The 15,215-nt window shown below is 46.0% G+C and overlaps 1 protein-coding gene across 4 annotated transcripts in view; it reads left to right on the top strand.

Moving 5' to 3' along the window:
* The first annotated feature begins 1,354 nt into the window (after positions 1-1,354).
* PLCD4 (phospholipase C delta 4) overlaps positions 1,355-15,215 on the top strand; it is a 39,313-nt gene continuing 25,452 nt past the window's right edge. For all 4 annotated transcript variants that reach the window (XM_008971960.5, XM_034955148.3, XM_008971961.5 and 1 more), the window contains exon 1: positions 1,355-11,601. The gene's annotated coding sequence lies outside the window, so the exon portion shown is untranslated. The remainder of the gene's footprint in view (positions 11,602-15,215) is intronic.

Raw genomic sequence — 15,215 nt, forward strand, 5'->3', positions numbered from 1 at the left:
CTATCAGTATATGGGTAACTAGGCACTTTGGTCAGGTGATCCTTGTCATGCCTGCTTCTCCCCTCTGTCTACCTACACAACACACACACACACACACAGCCCTGCCAAGATGGCAGTAGTGGTTCTTTTGTGAACATGTTTTTTGGGGAGACTCCATCTGAGTTACAAAAGCTGTTTGGGAGGCTGGGAGGGGGATGATGCCCCTTACCTGATAAAAGTATGTTTTACTGGGACAGAACTTCACTCCTGGCCATATTGGCCAGAACTTAGTGCCAGTGTAGGGAGAGACTTCCATAGTGACAAGGTAATGCTTGAAACATCTTACGAACTTTGATGTTCATTTCCTCAAGTTCAAGGCTTGGAGCACATCTCCAGGATTGTTTCCATGCCTGGCTGTCAGTGGGACACAGCTGCCCTATGCTTCCACGTTCTTTTTTCAAGAGCCTTAGAGGGCCTGTGGCCTGTTTCACTGGTGGAACAGGAGCAGCATTGGTAGCCTTCAGAGCATGCCTTGCTTACTAACTACATATTATTCCTCTGCTCATTGTTCCTGCTGCTTAAAGGCTAGGAAAAGGGGGATATACAAAGTTGTTGCTTTCAAAAACTCAGAGAAAAAATTTGGAATAGGAAACCTTAGAATGAAATTATATTTTTCTTTCCTGATACATTATGGAATTTAATTTTTGGAAAAATATTTTCATATGTTTATTTCAAAAGCAGATATAACAAATAGAAAATTTGTTGGTTTGTTTTGTTTTGTTTTTGGGAATTGGAGTTTCGGTCTTGTTGCCCAAGCTGGAGTGCAGTGGCACAATCTCAGCTCACTGCAACATCTGCCTCACAGGTTTAAGCAATTCTCCTGCCTCAGCCTCCTGGGTATGTGGGATTACAGCCGCCCGCCGCCACATCCTGCTAATTTTTGTATTTTTAGTAAAGACGGGGTTTCGCCGTGTTGGCCAGGCTGGTCTCGAACTCCTGGCCTAAGGTGATCCGCCAGCCTCAGCCTCAGCCTCCCAAAGTGCTGGGATTACAGGCATGAGCCACTGTGCCTGGCCAACAAGCAGAAAATTTGAATAACAATTAACATACCTGGCTTAAATGACATTCATAGAACACTGCACTCTTAACCAATAGTATACATACTCTTTTTAATTACACCTAAGCATTTATCAGAACTGATCATAGCTGGACCATCAAGCCTCAAAAAGTTTTCAAAAAATTTAATATAATATTCTCTGACCACAGTGGGAGTAAGCTAGGAAAAATAACTAGAAAGTCCCTAGCTGTTTGAAACTTAGGCAGTACAATTCTAAATAACCCATGGGTCCAAAAAAAAATCACAAAGGAAATTAGAAAAAAAATACATATATATCTATATCTATACATATAGATACATATGTTTTTGAGGAAGAGTCTCAATGTTACCCAGGCTGGAGTGCAGTGGCATGATCTCAGCTCACTGAAACCACTGCCTCCTGGGTTCAAGTGATTCTCCTACTTCAGCCTCCTAAGTAGCTGGGATTATAGGCACATGCCACCATACCCACCTAATTTTTGTATTTTCTTAGTAGAGATGGGGTTTCACCATGTGGGCCAGGCTGGTCTTGAACTCTTGACTTCAAGTGATCTGCCCACCTTGGCCTCCCAAAGTGCTGGGATTACAGGCATGAGCCACCTTGCCCAGCCTAGAAAATATTTTTGGTTAAGTGATAAAGCTGAGAGCAGGGTAGGGTGGCTCTCGCCTGTAATCCCAGCACTTTGGGAGGTCAAGGCAGGTGGATCACTTGAGGTCAGGAGTTCGAGACCAGCCAGGCCAATATGGTGAAACCCCATCTCTACTGAAAATACAAAAAATAGCCAGGCGTGGTGGTGGGCACCTGTAATCCCAGCTACTTGGGACGCTGAAGCAAGAGAAGTGCTTGAACATGGGAGGCTGAGGTTGCAGTGAACTGAGATTGTCCCACTGCACTCCAGCCGGGACGACAGAGACTCAAAAAAAAAAGGAAAGCTGGGTTCTGTGGTTCATGCCTGTAATTCCAACACTTTGGGAGGCAAAGGTGGGAGGATTGCTTGAGCCCAGGAGTTCAAGAGCAGCCTGGGCCACATAGTGAGACTCTGTCTCCACCAAAAAATTAGAAAGTTAGGCATGGTGGTGCACATCTGTAGTCCCAGCTACTGAAGTCGGGAGATTGCTTGAGTAGGAGCTCAAGACTGCAGTGAGCCACCATCACACTACTGAACTCCAGTCTAGGTTACAGGAAGACCCTAAGAAAATTGAAATGATGGCACAGTGTAAGTGACTCACACTTGTAATCCCAAAACTTTCAGAGGCCAGGATAGGAGTATCACTTGAGGGCAGGAGTTCAAGACTAGCTTGGACAACATAGCAGGACCAAAGTCTTGCTCTGCCGCCTCAGCTGGAGCAGTGGCATGATCTCAGCTCACTGCAACCACTGCCTCTTGGGTTCAAGCAATTCTGCCTCGGCCTCTCAAGTAACTGGGATTACAGGCTCATGCCACCATGGCAGGCTACTTTTTTTTTTTGTATTGTAGTACAGATGGGGTTTCTACATATTGGCCAGGCTGGTCTCAAACTCCTGACCTCGTGATCCGCCCGCCTCGGCCTCTCAAAGTGCTGGGATTACAGACATGAGCCACCGTGCGCAGCCAACCCCATCTCTTTAAATAAATAAATAAATAAATAAATAAAGCTGAGTGTGGTGGCACTCCTGTAGTCCCAGCTACTTGGGAGGCTGAGGCAAGAGGATTGCTTGAGCCCAGGAGTTGGAGGGTGCCGTGAGTAAAAAGAAATATATGGCCGGGCGTGGTGGCTAACGCCTGTAATCCCAGTACTCTGGGAGGCTGAGGCGGGCGGATCATGAGGTCAGGAGATCGAGACCATCCTGGCTAACACGGTGAAACTCTGTCTCTACTAAAAAATACAAAAAATTAGCTGGGTGTGGTGGCGGGCACCTGTAGACCCAGCTACTCAGGAGGCTGAGGCAGGAGAATGGCGTGAACCCGGGGGTGGAGCTTGCGGTGAGCTGAGATTGCACCACTGCACTCCAGTCTGGACGACAGAGCGAGACTCCGTCTCAAAAAAATAAAAAATAATTAAAAATATATATAACCTTGGCTGGGTGTGGTGGCTCACACCCATAATCCCAGCACTTTGGGAGGCTGAGACGGGTGGATTACTCAAAGCCAGGAGTTCAAGACCAGTCTGGCCAACATGTGAAAACCCCATCTCTACTAAAAATACAAAAATTAGCCGGGTGTGGTGATGTACATCTGTAATCCCAGCTACTTGGAAGGTTGAGGGTTAAGAATTGCTTGAACCCAGGAGACAGAGGTTGCAGTGAGCCAAGATCGTACTACTGCACTCCAGCCTGGGCGATAGAGTGAGACTCTGTCTAAGAAAAAGAAAAGAAATATATAACCTTAAATTCACACATTGCAAAAGAAGAAACACCAAAGCCAGTAATCTAATATAAAGTTCCAGAAAAAGGGAATAAATCCCAATTCACTTTTGAAGCAGCATAACCTAGACAACAAAACTGGTTAAGAACATTACAAGAAAGGAAAACCAGGGACAAACCTCTCCCATGAATGTAGATATAAGATTCCCAGACATACTAAATCTATCAATATATAAAAATGATAATGCGTTAGATCGAATTGGGATTTATTGCAAAAATAGAAGATTGATTCAATACTTGAAAATCAATCACCAGGCGCGGTGGCTCATGCCTGTAATCCCAGCACTTTGGGAGGCCAAGACGGGTGGATCACTTGAGGTCAGGAGTTCGAGACCAGCCTGGCCAACATGGTGAAAACCTGTCTCTACTAAAAACACAAAAATTAGCCGGGTGTGGTGGTGCACACATGTAATTTCAGCTACTTGGGAGGCTGAGGCAGGAGAATCACTTGAACCGGGGAGGCAGAGGTTACAGTGAGCCAAAATTGTGCCACTGCACTCCAGCCTATGTAAGAGTGAGACTCTATCTCAAAAAAAATACAATGCAATTCATATATCAACATAAAAGGAGAAAAGTCACACAATCATCTAGATAGATACAGACAAGAGGTCTACAGGCCGGGCGCAGTGGCTCACGCCTGTAATCCCAACACTTTGGGAGGCCAAGGCGGGCAGATCACCTGAGGAGTTTGAGACCAGCCTGGCCAACATGGTGAAACCCCAGATCTACTAAAAATACAAAAATTAGCCAGGCGTGGTGGCAGGTGCCTGTAACCTCAGCTACTCGGGTGGCTGAGTTAGGAGAATCGCTTGAACCTGGGAGGTGGAGGTTGCAGTGAGCCGAGATTGTGCCACTGCGCTCTAGCCTAGGTGACAGAGTGAGACTGTCTCAAAAAAAAAAAAAAGGAAAAAAAAAAGTATCAACAAAAACTCTACAGTAAACCTCTCAATAAAATACTGTATTATTTATGAGACAAGGAATTAAACACATTTGTCCACTATCAATCGCACCTCCATTTATCAGCCATTAAAAAAAAAGATTTTAAAGGAAAAGAAAAAAACCCTTGGTATTTGCTAACATGACTGTGTACATAGATAACCTGAAATAACCTACAAACCCCTAAAAAGTAATAAGTGAGGCCGGGCGCGGTGGCTCATGCCTGTAATCCCAGAACTCTGGGAAGCCGAGGTGGGCAGATCACGAGGTCAGGAGTTCAAGACCAGCCTGACCAACATGGTGAAATCCCATCTCTACTAAAAATACAAAAATTAGCTGGGCGTGGTGGCACGTGCCTGTAATCCCAGGTACTCAGGAGGCTGAAGCAGGCTTGAACCCGGGAGGCGGAGGTTGCAGTGAGCCAAGATCACGCCACCGCACTCCAGCCTGGGCAACAGAGCAAGACTCCATCTCAAAAATAATAATAAGTGAATTTAGCAAGGTCACAGACTATAAGGTCAATATACAAAAAAAAAAAAAAAAAAAAATCAAATATGGCCAGGCACGGTGGCTCAAGCCTGTAATCCCAGCACTTTGGGAGGCCAAGGCGGGAGGATCACAAGGTCAGGAGTTCAAGACCAGCCTGGCCAAAATAGTGAAACCCCGTCTCTACTAAAAATACAAAAATTAGCTGGGCATGGTGGCATGTGCCTGTAGTCCCAGCCACTTGGGAGGCTGAAGCAGAAGAATCGCTTGAACCCAGGAGGTGGAGGTTGCAGTGAGCCGAGATCTCGCCACTGCACTCCAGCTTGGTCAACAGAGTGAGACTTTGTCTCAAAATAAAAAATAAAAAGTCAATTATATGTTTTCATATACAACAATAAATAGAAAGTAAAATTTCAAAAATAGTTTATAAAGCATAAGAAATCAAGTAGCTAGAAATAGATATATCAAATAGTGTGTAGAACCTTTACATTGAAAACAATGAAACATTGTGGAGAGAAATTAAAAAGCTATATAATTGAAGGAATATATCATCTCCATGGATTGGAAAACAATATTAAAAATACTATGAGGATGCCAATTCTCTCAAATTGATCTGCTTGTTAAACTCAGTTCTAAGTAAAATCCCACCAGGTTTATTTTTCTGAAAATTAGTAAGCTGATTCTAAAATTTTGCCAGAAGAGCCAAGGATTTTTTGTTTGTTTGTTTTTGAGACAGGGTCTCTGTCACCCATGTTGGAGTGCAGTGGAGTGATCATGGCTCACTGCAGCCTCACCCTCCTGGGCTCAAACAATCCTTCCACCTCAGTCTCCCAAGTAGCTGGGACTGTAGATGTGCGCCACCACACTCAGCTAATTTTTTTTTTTTTTTTTGAGACGGAGTCTTGCTCTGTTGCCCAGGCTGGAGTGCAGTGGCACGATCTCAGCTCACTGCAACCTCCACCTCCCGGGTTCAAGAATTCTCTGCCTCAGTCTCCCGAGTAGCTGGGATTACAGGTGTCCGCCACCATGCCTGGCTAATTTTTTTTGTTGTATTTTTAGTAGAGACAGGGTTTCACCATCTTGGCCAAGCTGGTCTTGAACTGCTGACCTCGTAATCCACCCACCTCGGCCTCTCAAAGTGCTGGGATTACAGGCGTGAGCCACTGCCCTTGGCCATATTTTTATTTTTTGTAGAGACAAAATCTTACTATGTGCCCAGGCTGGTCTCAAACTCCTGGGCTTCCAAAGTGCTGCGATTATAGGCATGAGCCACCGTGCACGGCCAAGGCAATCTTAAGAAGAAAATTGGAGTTCTTCCTTTAACTTTCTTTTTTTTTTGAGAGAGAGTCTTGCTCTGTCACACAGGCTGAACTGCAGTGGCATGATCTCAGCTCACTGCAACCTCTGCCTCCTGAATTCAAGCAATTCTTTTTTTTTTTTTTTTTTTTTTTTTGAGGCAGAGTTTTGCTCTTGTTGCCCAGGCTGGAGTGCAATGGCGTGATCTTGGCTAACCGCAACCTCCACCTCCTGGGTTCAAGCGATTCTCCAGCCTCAGCCTCCTGAGTAGCTGGGATTACGGGCATGCGCCACCACTCCCAGCTAATTTTGTATTTTTGGTAGAGATGGAGGGGGAGGTTTTCCATGTTGGCCAGGCTGGTCTCAAACTCCTGACCTCGTGATCCACTTGGCCTCCCAAAGTACTGGGATTACAGGCGTGAGCCACCATGCCCGGCCTCAAGCAATTCTTGTGCCTCAGCCTCCCGAGTATCTGTGATTACAGGCATGTGCCACCATGTTCGGCTAATTTTTTTATTTTTTGTAGAGCTGGGGGTTTCACCGTGTTGGCCTGGCTGGTCTCAAACTCCTGGCCTTACATGATCCGCCCACCTCAGCCTCCCAAAGTGCTGGGATTACAGGCGTAAGTGAGCCACCACACACAGCCACTTTCCTTTGACTTTCAACTTTTATTTTATTTTTTGAGACAGAATCTCACTCTGTCACCCAGGCTTGAGGGCAGTAGCATGATCGTGGCTCACTGCAGCCTCTAACTCCTGGGCTCAGGTGATCCTTCCATCTCAGTCTCCCAAGTAGCTGGGACTAAAAGAGAGTGTTTACTTTTTTGTAGAGCCAAGGTCTTGCTATGTTGCCCAGGCTGGAACTTTTTTCTTTTTTTTTTCTTTTTCCTGAGACAGAGTTTCACTCTTGTTGCCTAGGCTAGAGTGCAATGGCGCGATCTCGGCTCACCGCAACCTCCGCCTCCCAGGTTCAAACGATTCTTCTGCCTCAGCCTCCTGAGTAGCTGTGATTAGAGGCATGTGCCACCACGCCCGGCTAATTTTTTATATTTATTAGTAGAGACAGGGTTTCTCCATGTTGGTTAGGCTGGTCTCGAACTCCTGACCTCAAGTGATCCACCCGCCTTGGCCTCCCAAAGTATTGGGATTATGGGCATGAGCCACCGCGCCTGGCCTTTTCTTTTTTTTTAGTAACACCTTTTTGTAGATGTGACTTTTTTTTTTTTTTTTAAGGCGAAGTCTTGCTCTGTCACCCAGGCTGGAGTGCAGTGGCAATGGCGTGAACTTGGCTCACTGCAACCTCTGCCTCCTGTGTTCAAGTGATTCTCCTGCCTCAGCCTCCAGAGTAGCTGGCCTTACAGGGATGCACCACGATGCCCGGCTGTTTTTTTAATTTTTAGTAGGATGGAGTTTCACAATGCTGGCCAGGCGAGTCTCGAACTCCTGGCCTCAAGTGATCTGCCTGCCTTGGCCTCCCAAAGTGTTGGGATTACAGGCATGAGCCAGCGTGCCCGGCCTGTAGACATGACTCTTACCAATAGCACATACTTATATTTTGTTTTGTGACCTTTTCTGAAAGTTTTATTTCCTGGTGTAAAATACTATTTGTATTTTTTATTCTACTTTCCATCATCTTGTTCTCTGGGTTTTTTAATACCACCTTGTTGCCCACTCCCCACGCCCACTTAAAGAATTGAATAGCAGAACTGGGACTCTGCTTTTAAATTTTGTTAGAATGGAGGACTGGCCATACACACACACACGCACACACACACACACATATATATATATATATATACACACACACACACACACACACACATATGTATATTCTCTGGTCTTTTGAAGTTATATATCCTGGCTTTTAATTCTACAGGTGGTCTCATATTGATTTTTTTTTTTTTTTTTTTGAGACACAGTCTCGCTCTGTCACCCACCCAGGCTGGAGTGCAATGGCACCGTCTCAGCTCACTGCAGCCTCCGCCTCCCAGGTTCAAACAATGATCCTGCCTCAGCCTCCTGAGTCGCTGGGATTACAGGCATGTACCACCATGCTTGGCTAATTTTTGTATTTTTAGTATAGACCAGGTTTCACCATGTTGACCAGGCACCAGGCTGGTCTCGAACTCCTGACTTCAAGTGATCCACCTGCTTCAGCCTCCCGAAGTGCTGGGATTATAGGCATGAGCCACCGCGCCCAGTCCTTTTATTTTTTTATTTTTATTTTTATTTTTTTTGAGACAGAGTCTCGCTCTGTCACCCAGGCTGGAGTGCAGTGTTGCGATCTCGGCTCACTGCAACCTTTGCCTCCTGGGTTCAAGCGATTCTCCTGCCTCAGCCTCCTCCTGAGTAGCTGGGATTACAGGCACGTGCCACCATGCCTGGCTAATTTTTATATTTTTAGTTGAGATCGGGTTTCACCATGTTGGTCAGGCTGGTCTCAAACTCCTGACCTCGTGATCTGCCCACCTCGGCCTCCTAAAGTTCTGGGATTACAGGCGTGAGCCACCATGCCCGGCCCTGATTTTTTTTTTTTTTTAAGAGACAGAGTCTTGCTATGTTGCCCTGGCTGGTCTGAAACTTCTGTACTCAAGCAATCCTCCTACCTCGGCCTCCCAAAGTGCTGGAATTACAGGTGTGAGCCACTGTGCCTGGCCTTATGTTGATGATTTTTAAATGGAATTTACCGTTTTGAGTTGCATTTTTGATCAGGAAGGAGTTGGGCTTTATTTCAGAAGTTTGAGTAGTTTGGTTCGATAGTCTGGGGAACTGATCTCAGACTTTCCAGCCTGAGTGTCCTGACAAGCGGAGACATTTAATTGGGTGGCATCTGCTCTGGATGTCAGGAAGAAGGTCTAGGCAGGCCTGGGTGGCAGGGCGAGAGTACCATGTTTAGGTCTTCCTCTTTGCCAGCTGCTGCTTAATTTCAGTTTAGGGCTTCTAGGCTTTTCCTGGGCATGGTTCCCAGAAAGTCCCTCTGCTGCTACTGCCCTGATCAAGTTTCTGGATCTGTTAATAATAGACAACAGTGGGGGAAGGGGCAGCCAGGATCATGGTGGAAATAGGAATAACCATACCAGATGGACATTTACTCTGCCCAGGGGGCCCTGTCTGTCTGCTCCCTCCCTCTGTTTCATGAGAGTCCTGCAGTGGGCATGCCTTGACACTCTGGAACCATACTAACCTTGTGAAAGTCTCCAAGTCCCTGCCCCAAAAATCAGAACATATGGGCTGAAGAATACTGTTGTGTTCATGGGAACATTGAAACAGAATATTTGAGATCTAGACTCTCCCAGAAAATCCACTATGAGTGATAACACCCCTCACAGATCACCCAAGAGGGAAGGAGGTTGGGCAGCATTAAATTGATGCAAATAGTGACTCAGAAAGATGGTATATAATCTGGGGGTATAGAAGAGGAGTGTGGACTGTGAAGGTGAAGCTTGGAAAAATAAGCTGGCCATGTTGGGGAAGTAGAAATGGGAGAGCAAGACAAGCATGTAAAACAGGGCCTCTATTAAGTCAAATCTGAAATCAGCACAGTTTAAACTACGATGCCCCCCAATCTTCCTGTTCCCCATGAATGGCCTCCCTCCTAATGTGTCCCCTTCCTTCATACTACTACCCTTCTATCAAAACCTGCTCTCAGTAAAGAATATAGACAACCCAACCTAGGTATAAATTATTTAAAATCTACTTTGACTTTAGGATTGAATTTTTAAAAAATTATTTATAATCGGCTGGGTGCAGTGGCTTACGCCTGTAATCCTAGCACTTTGGGAGGCCAAGGCAGGTGGATTGCCTGAGCTCAGGAGCTCAAGACCAGCCTGGGCAACACGGTGAAACCCCGTCTCTACTAAAATACAAAAAAAAGTAGCTGGGGGTGGTTGCATGCGCCTGTAATCCCAGCTACTCAGGAGGCTGAGACAGGAGAATTGCTTGAACCCAGGAGGTAGAGGTTGCAGTAAGCCAAGATCACGCCATTGCACTCCAGCCTGGGCAACAGCGAGACTCTTATCTCAAAAAAAAAAAAAAAAAAAAATATATATATATATATATATACACACACACACACACACATATACATATACATATATGTATATTTAAAATCATTAAGCCTTCAAAAATTAACACAGATATATGATATTTTAAATGAGACCTAAAAAAATAAATTTAAAAACACATATAGAAAATATATCAAGAGAATGTATAGCTTAATAAATTATTAAGTGAAGACCCTTGTTAGCACTTAGAACTAGAAATAGAGTTTAGCTAGCTATGCCAGAAGCCCCCTCTGTGTCCCATCTCACCACAATTCCTCCCCCTCCCAACAGTAACCACTATCCTGACTTTTATAGTAATTACTTAGGAGGATTTTATTTTAATGGGACTAAAAAATGTAGCTATAATCACTAATGGTAAAACATTAGGCAGTTGAGGGATGCTTGTGGAAACCATGATAGGCAGCCAGACGTCAGCACACTTAAAATTACACCATTTCACACAGTTCCCCTCTGAGCCTATGCTTCATCTCTGCACACATCTTTATAAACATGCATGTATGTCCTGAAGGTGCTACCTCCATTCTGAGGGCTATGACTTATAACCCAGAGGTGCTGAACAGATGCTTGTAGGAGGAAAGAATGGATGTTTAAAAAAAAATGAACTGTTTCACACGTTCATCTATGCATTCTTTCAATATTTAATGAGTGCCTAAAATATACATAGATTCTAACCTATCTGTCCCTCTACATTCTATCATCATTCCTGTCCTCCCCTTCTCCTCGTCTTCCTCTTTTCCCATCTTCTTTCTTTCTTTTCCTGTGGGACGGAGCTACAGTGAGTGCCCTGCAGGCAGGATTCAGAGATACAGGAGCAGGCCAGTGGAAACAGACACTATGGAAAGGAGCCAGATTAAATAAGGGCAAAGACAGCCATATTACATGCAGGAACCAGAATGAAAAGCAGTGATTCACAGAGCACTGCAACTGAGGACACTCCCTTCACTTTGAGACCTACTGCGGGATTGGGGTCAATGAGGGCTGGCATCAAGATGAAGGGCAGCCAGGCTCCTCCCTGGAGATGTGCTGCCCTTAATCCTTCTCTCCCCACCCCACCCCCACTACTCCCTCACATTGACCAGTGTCCTGGGCCTTTAAGAGTTGGATGGGCTGGACTGGAGAGAGCTCACACCTCTCCCCTTCTTACTGCTTCCCTCCGGCTATAACTCACCAGTCACAGCAGCCAGCTGCTGTAGAAGAGGGGAGGAAACAAGCCAGTGCAAGGGGAGCAAAAGAGAAAAGGAGCCAGGCTGGGCTTCCTGATCCCACAGCATCGCAGAGCTCGGGAGGCACAGCTCACAGACACAGGAAACACAGGACTGCTATTCTGCTCTCCTGCCCACGGTAAGGATCTGGAAGGTCTAACTAGCCTCTGCTCTAAGCTCTGTCTTCCCTGAGTCCCTACCTCTGCCCTCTAGATGCTTATCCACCCTGGTTAAATTGTACCCTAGACTCCTTTCCTCATCCCAACAGCTCTACAGGGCTCCCACCTCCTGGTTCTCTCTAGCTTATCCTCCTTTATCCTTACAGCTTTCCTCCTGGCTGTGTCAGTCGCCCTTTATATGAGGTACCTCTTAGCTTATGCAGGGCCAGAAGTGCCAACCCTAGCCACTCCTGAGGTGAACTCCACCCCCAATAAGGGAAGAAAAAATTGGAGTAGCTAAGCTTTAGCATAGATTCATTAACAGTTTGTTGGGGGTTGCAAAATAGGGGTTGGCCAGAACCATGGGGAATCAGAGATCCCTGGTAATAGAGAGAGTTATGAAAGTCCCTTAGAAAGTTATCTAAGGAACTTGTTCTTTGCCTATTCCATGGGCCAGAGCAGTTTCTTAGTGCACCAGAGTGCTATGTTGGTAAGAAAACCTACTTCTAGTTCTGCCTGTGCCATCAACTAGCTATGGGACCTGGAGCCACAACTTCCAGATCTGTGATACGAGAGAGTTTAGGGTTTCCCCGACTTGCCTGTGTACCAAGTGTACTTATTAAAAATAAATATATTATTGAGCCCCACCCTGGGTAACTCTGATCTGGTAGATTTTTGGGTGGGGCCAAGGATCTCAATTTCAAGACATTCCAGAGGCTATTGATGTAGCTGGGAATGTCTGGATTAGATGTGTTATAAAAGAACTGGCCGGGCGCAGTGGCTCACACCTGTAATCCCAGCACTTTGGGAGGCCGAGGCGGGTGGATCACGAGGTCAGGAGATCGAGACCATCCTGGCTAACATGGTGAAACCCCGTCTCTACTGAAAATACAAAAAATTAGCCGGGCGAGGTGGCAGGCGCCTGTAGTCCCAGCTACTCGGGAGGCTGAGGCAGGAGAATAGCGTGAACCCCGGGGGGGCGGAGCCTGCAGTGAGCCAAGATCGCACCACTGCACTCCAGCCTGGGCGACAGCGAGACTCTGTCTCAAAAAAAAAAAAAAAGAACCTCAAGCTCCAACATTCTGTGACCTGTGACCAGAGCCAATTTGTCCTCTATATGAACCAGGTTAGGCATAATCCTTCTCATAAGCAAGGGAGTAGACAAAATGATTCTCTTCTTTCTTGCCCCTCAGAGAGACCTGAGACACCCTGAATCCCACTGTAATCTCCTTGGTGCCATTGGTAACTCTGCCAAAGTCCATCTCTAGGTGACATGAAGTCTCTTAGAAATTGAGGACCAAATTGCGCTCTGCAGCTCTGGGCTACTTCCCATCTCATTTTGTGTCTCTATTTTCGTATCTGTATTAGAGAGGTAATTACTATATCATTGAAGATCTCCATATATGTGTCTATGAGTTAATATTTAAGACCAACCTTTCTTATTATCAGATGTCATCCTCTGTGTTTTTCCCAGTGCCCTCACTCCCAAACCCTTTGTTCCTTCTCTTCTCATTGCACCTGCATCAGCTGTGGGCATCCCTCCCATTCTACCATTAGACACCAGAGGAAACGGCAAGACCTAGAATACCTAGGTTCTAACTCACATTGTCTGGGCAGTTTGTTTGGTCAATCTCCTAGGATACAGAGAAAAGTGAGGCTGAGCAGAGGGACACGCATGCTACTGAGTTCTGAACCCAAGTGTCCTCCCTTCTGGACCACAGTCTCAAAATTCTCAAAGGAGATGAGACTCAGAGCCATTGCGAATTAGTGGAGTCAAAAGAGGGAACCAACTGGAAGAGGTGATGGGGAGAAGGGATGAGGAGAAGGAAGAGAAGAGGAGAGACTGACCTAGGTGAGCAAACAGGAAGACAGAGAGAGGATTAAGAGAGAGAGAGAGCGGTGGGGATGGGGCTGGGCATGATGGCTCACGCCTGTAATCCCAGCACTTTGGGAAGCCCAGGCAGGAGGATTGCTTGAGGCCAGGAGTTTAAAACTAGGGCTACACAGGGAGACCCCATCTCCATACAAAACAAATAATAATTTTAAAAAATTATTTTTATAGTGAACTGGGAAGAAAGGAAAAGGACCAGGTCAGGCATGGGATAGGGAAAGGAAAGAAAATGAGATGAAAGAGGCTGGGCATGGTGGCTCACCCCTGTAACCCCAGCACTTAGGGAGGCTGAGGCGGGTGGATCATCTGAGGTCAGGAGTTTGAGACCAGCCTGGCCAACATAGTGAAACCCCATCTCTACTAAAAAGAAAAAAAATTAGCCAGGCGTGGTGGCACACACCTGTAATCCCAGCTACTTGGGAGGCTGAGGCAGGAGAATCACATGAACCCAGGAGGCAGAGGTTGCAGTGAGCCAACATCATGCCACTGCACTCCAGCCTGGGCGACAGAGTGACACTCCATCTCAAAAATAAATAAATAAATAGAAATAAAGAAAATGAGACCAAAGAAAAGCAAGAGTATTCAGAGTGCAGAGGGAACAGAAAGTGATGGAGAGGAGAGACAAAATACCAATGTCCCTTATTGATTCCTAGCCTTGCTTCAACTGTTTTCTAGAGAAGGCCCTTTCCAAGAGCAGAGTCATTGTGAGATCCTTGAGCTGGTTGTATGGAGACCTGGGTTCTTTTTTTTTTCCTCCTGCCTAAGACGGAGTTTTGCTTTTGTTGCCCAGGCTGGAGTGCAATGGCGCCATCTCGGCTCACCGCAGCCTCCGCCTCCTGGGTTCAAGCAATTCTCCTGCCTCAGCCTCCCAAGTAGCGGAGATTATAGGTGTGCACCACTACTCCCAGCTAATTTTTGTATTTTTAGTAGAGATGGGGTTTCACCATGTCGGTCAGGCTGGTCTCGAACTCCTGGCCTTACATGATCTGCCCATCTCAGCCCCCCAAAGTGCTGGGATTACAGATGTGAGCTACCGTGCCCAGCCAGAGACCTTGGTTCTAATTCCAGTTCTGTCACTCATTAAATGACTCTGGCACTAATTCTTTTTACTTCACCTAACCTTTCTAGTCTTCGGGCTCCTTTTCTATAAAATGAACTCCAGCTCTGACCTTCTATGGCTCCCTGATTTGAAACTGGCCCTCTTATGACCACATGTCAGTCATGTGAATACAGGTTTAAAATAGTGATTCATGAATGGGAGAAGGATTGGAAGAACAAAGCCAAGCTTTGGGGTTAGAAGAATTGGACAAAGGAGGAAAAAATAATTTTCTAAGGCAGGTTTGAGAGGAGGGAGTCTCCAAAGTAAAGGTGTTCAGGCACTTGGGCTCTGTTCTCAGGCTTCCCATGTTTCAGGACATCATTGTGAGGCTCCTGGACACAGGCGTAAGGGAAGGTAATGCAATCTTCTTGCAGTCCTAAAGTTCACCACATCCTAGAGTCCCTGTGTCCCAGAGGTGGGAGCTAAAATTCAGATAGGAGATAAGCCAGGATGTTGGCAGAAGAGGTTAGACTTCAGCCCCAGGCCAATTCACTCTCCTAGAGTCTGAGGACCTAAGAAATTTTTGTTGTTGTTTTTGAGAGAGTCTCACTCCGTCGCCCAGGCTGGAGTGTAATGGTGCAGTCTCGGCTCACTGCAACCTCTGC

Source organism: Pan paniscus, chromosome 13 (genome assembly GCF_029289425.2).
Source record: "Pan paniscus chromosome 13, NHGRI_mPanPan1-v2.0_pri, whole genome shotgun sequence".
Lineage (NCBI taxonomy): Eukaryota > Metazoa > Chordata > Mammalia > Primates > Hominidae > Pan > Pan paniscus.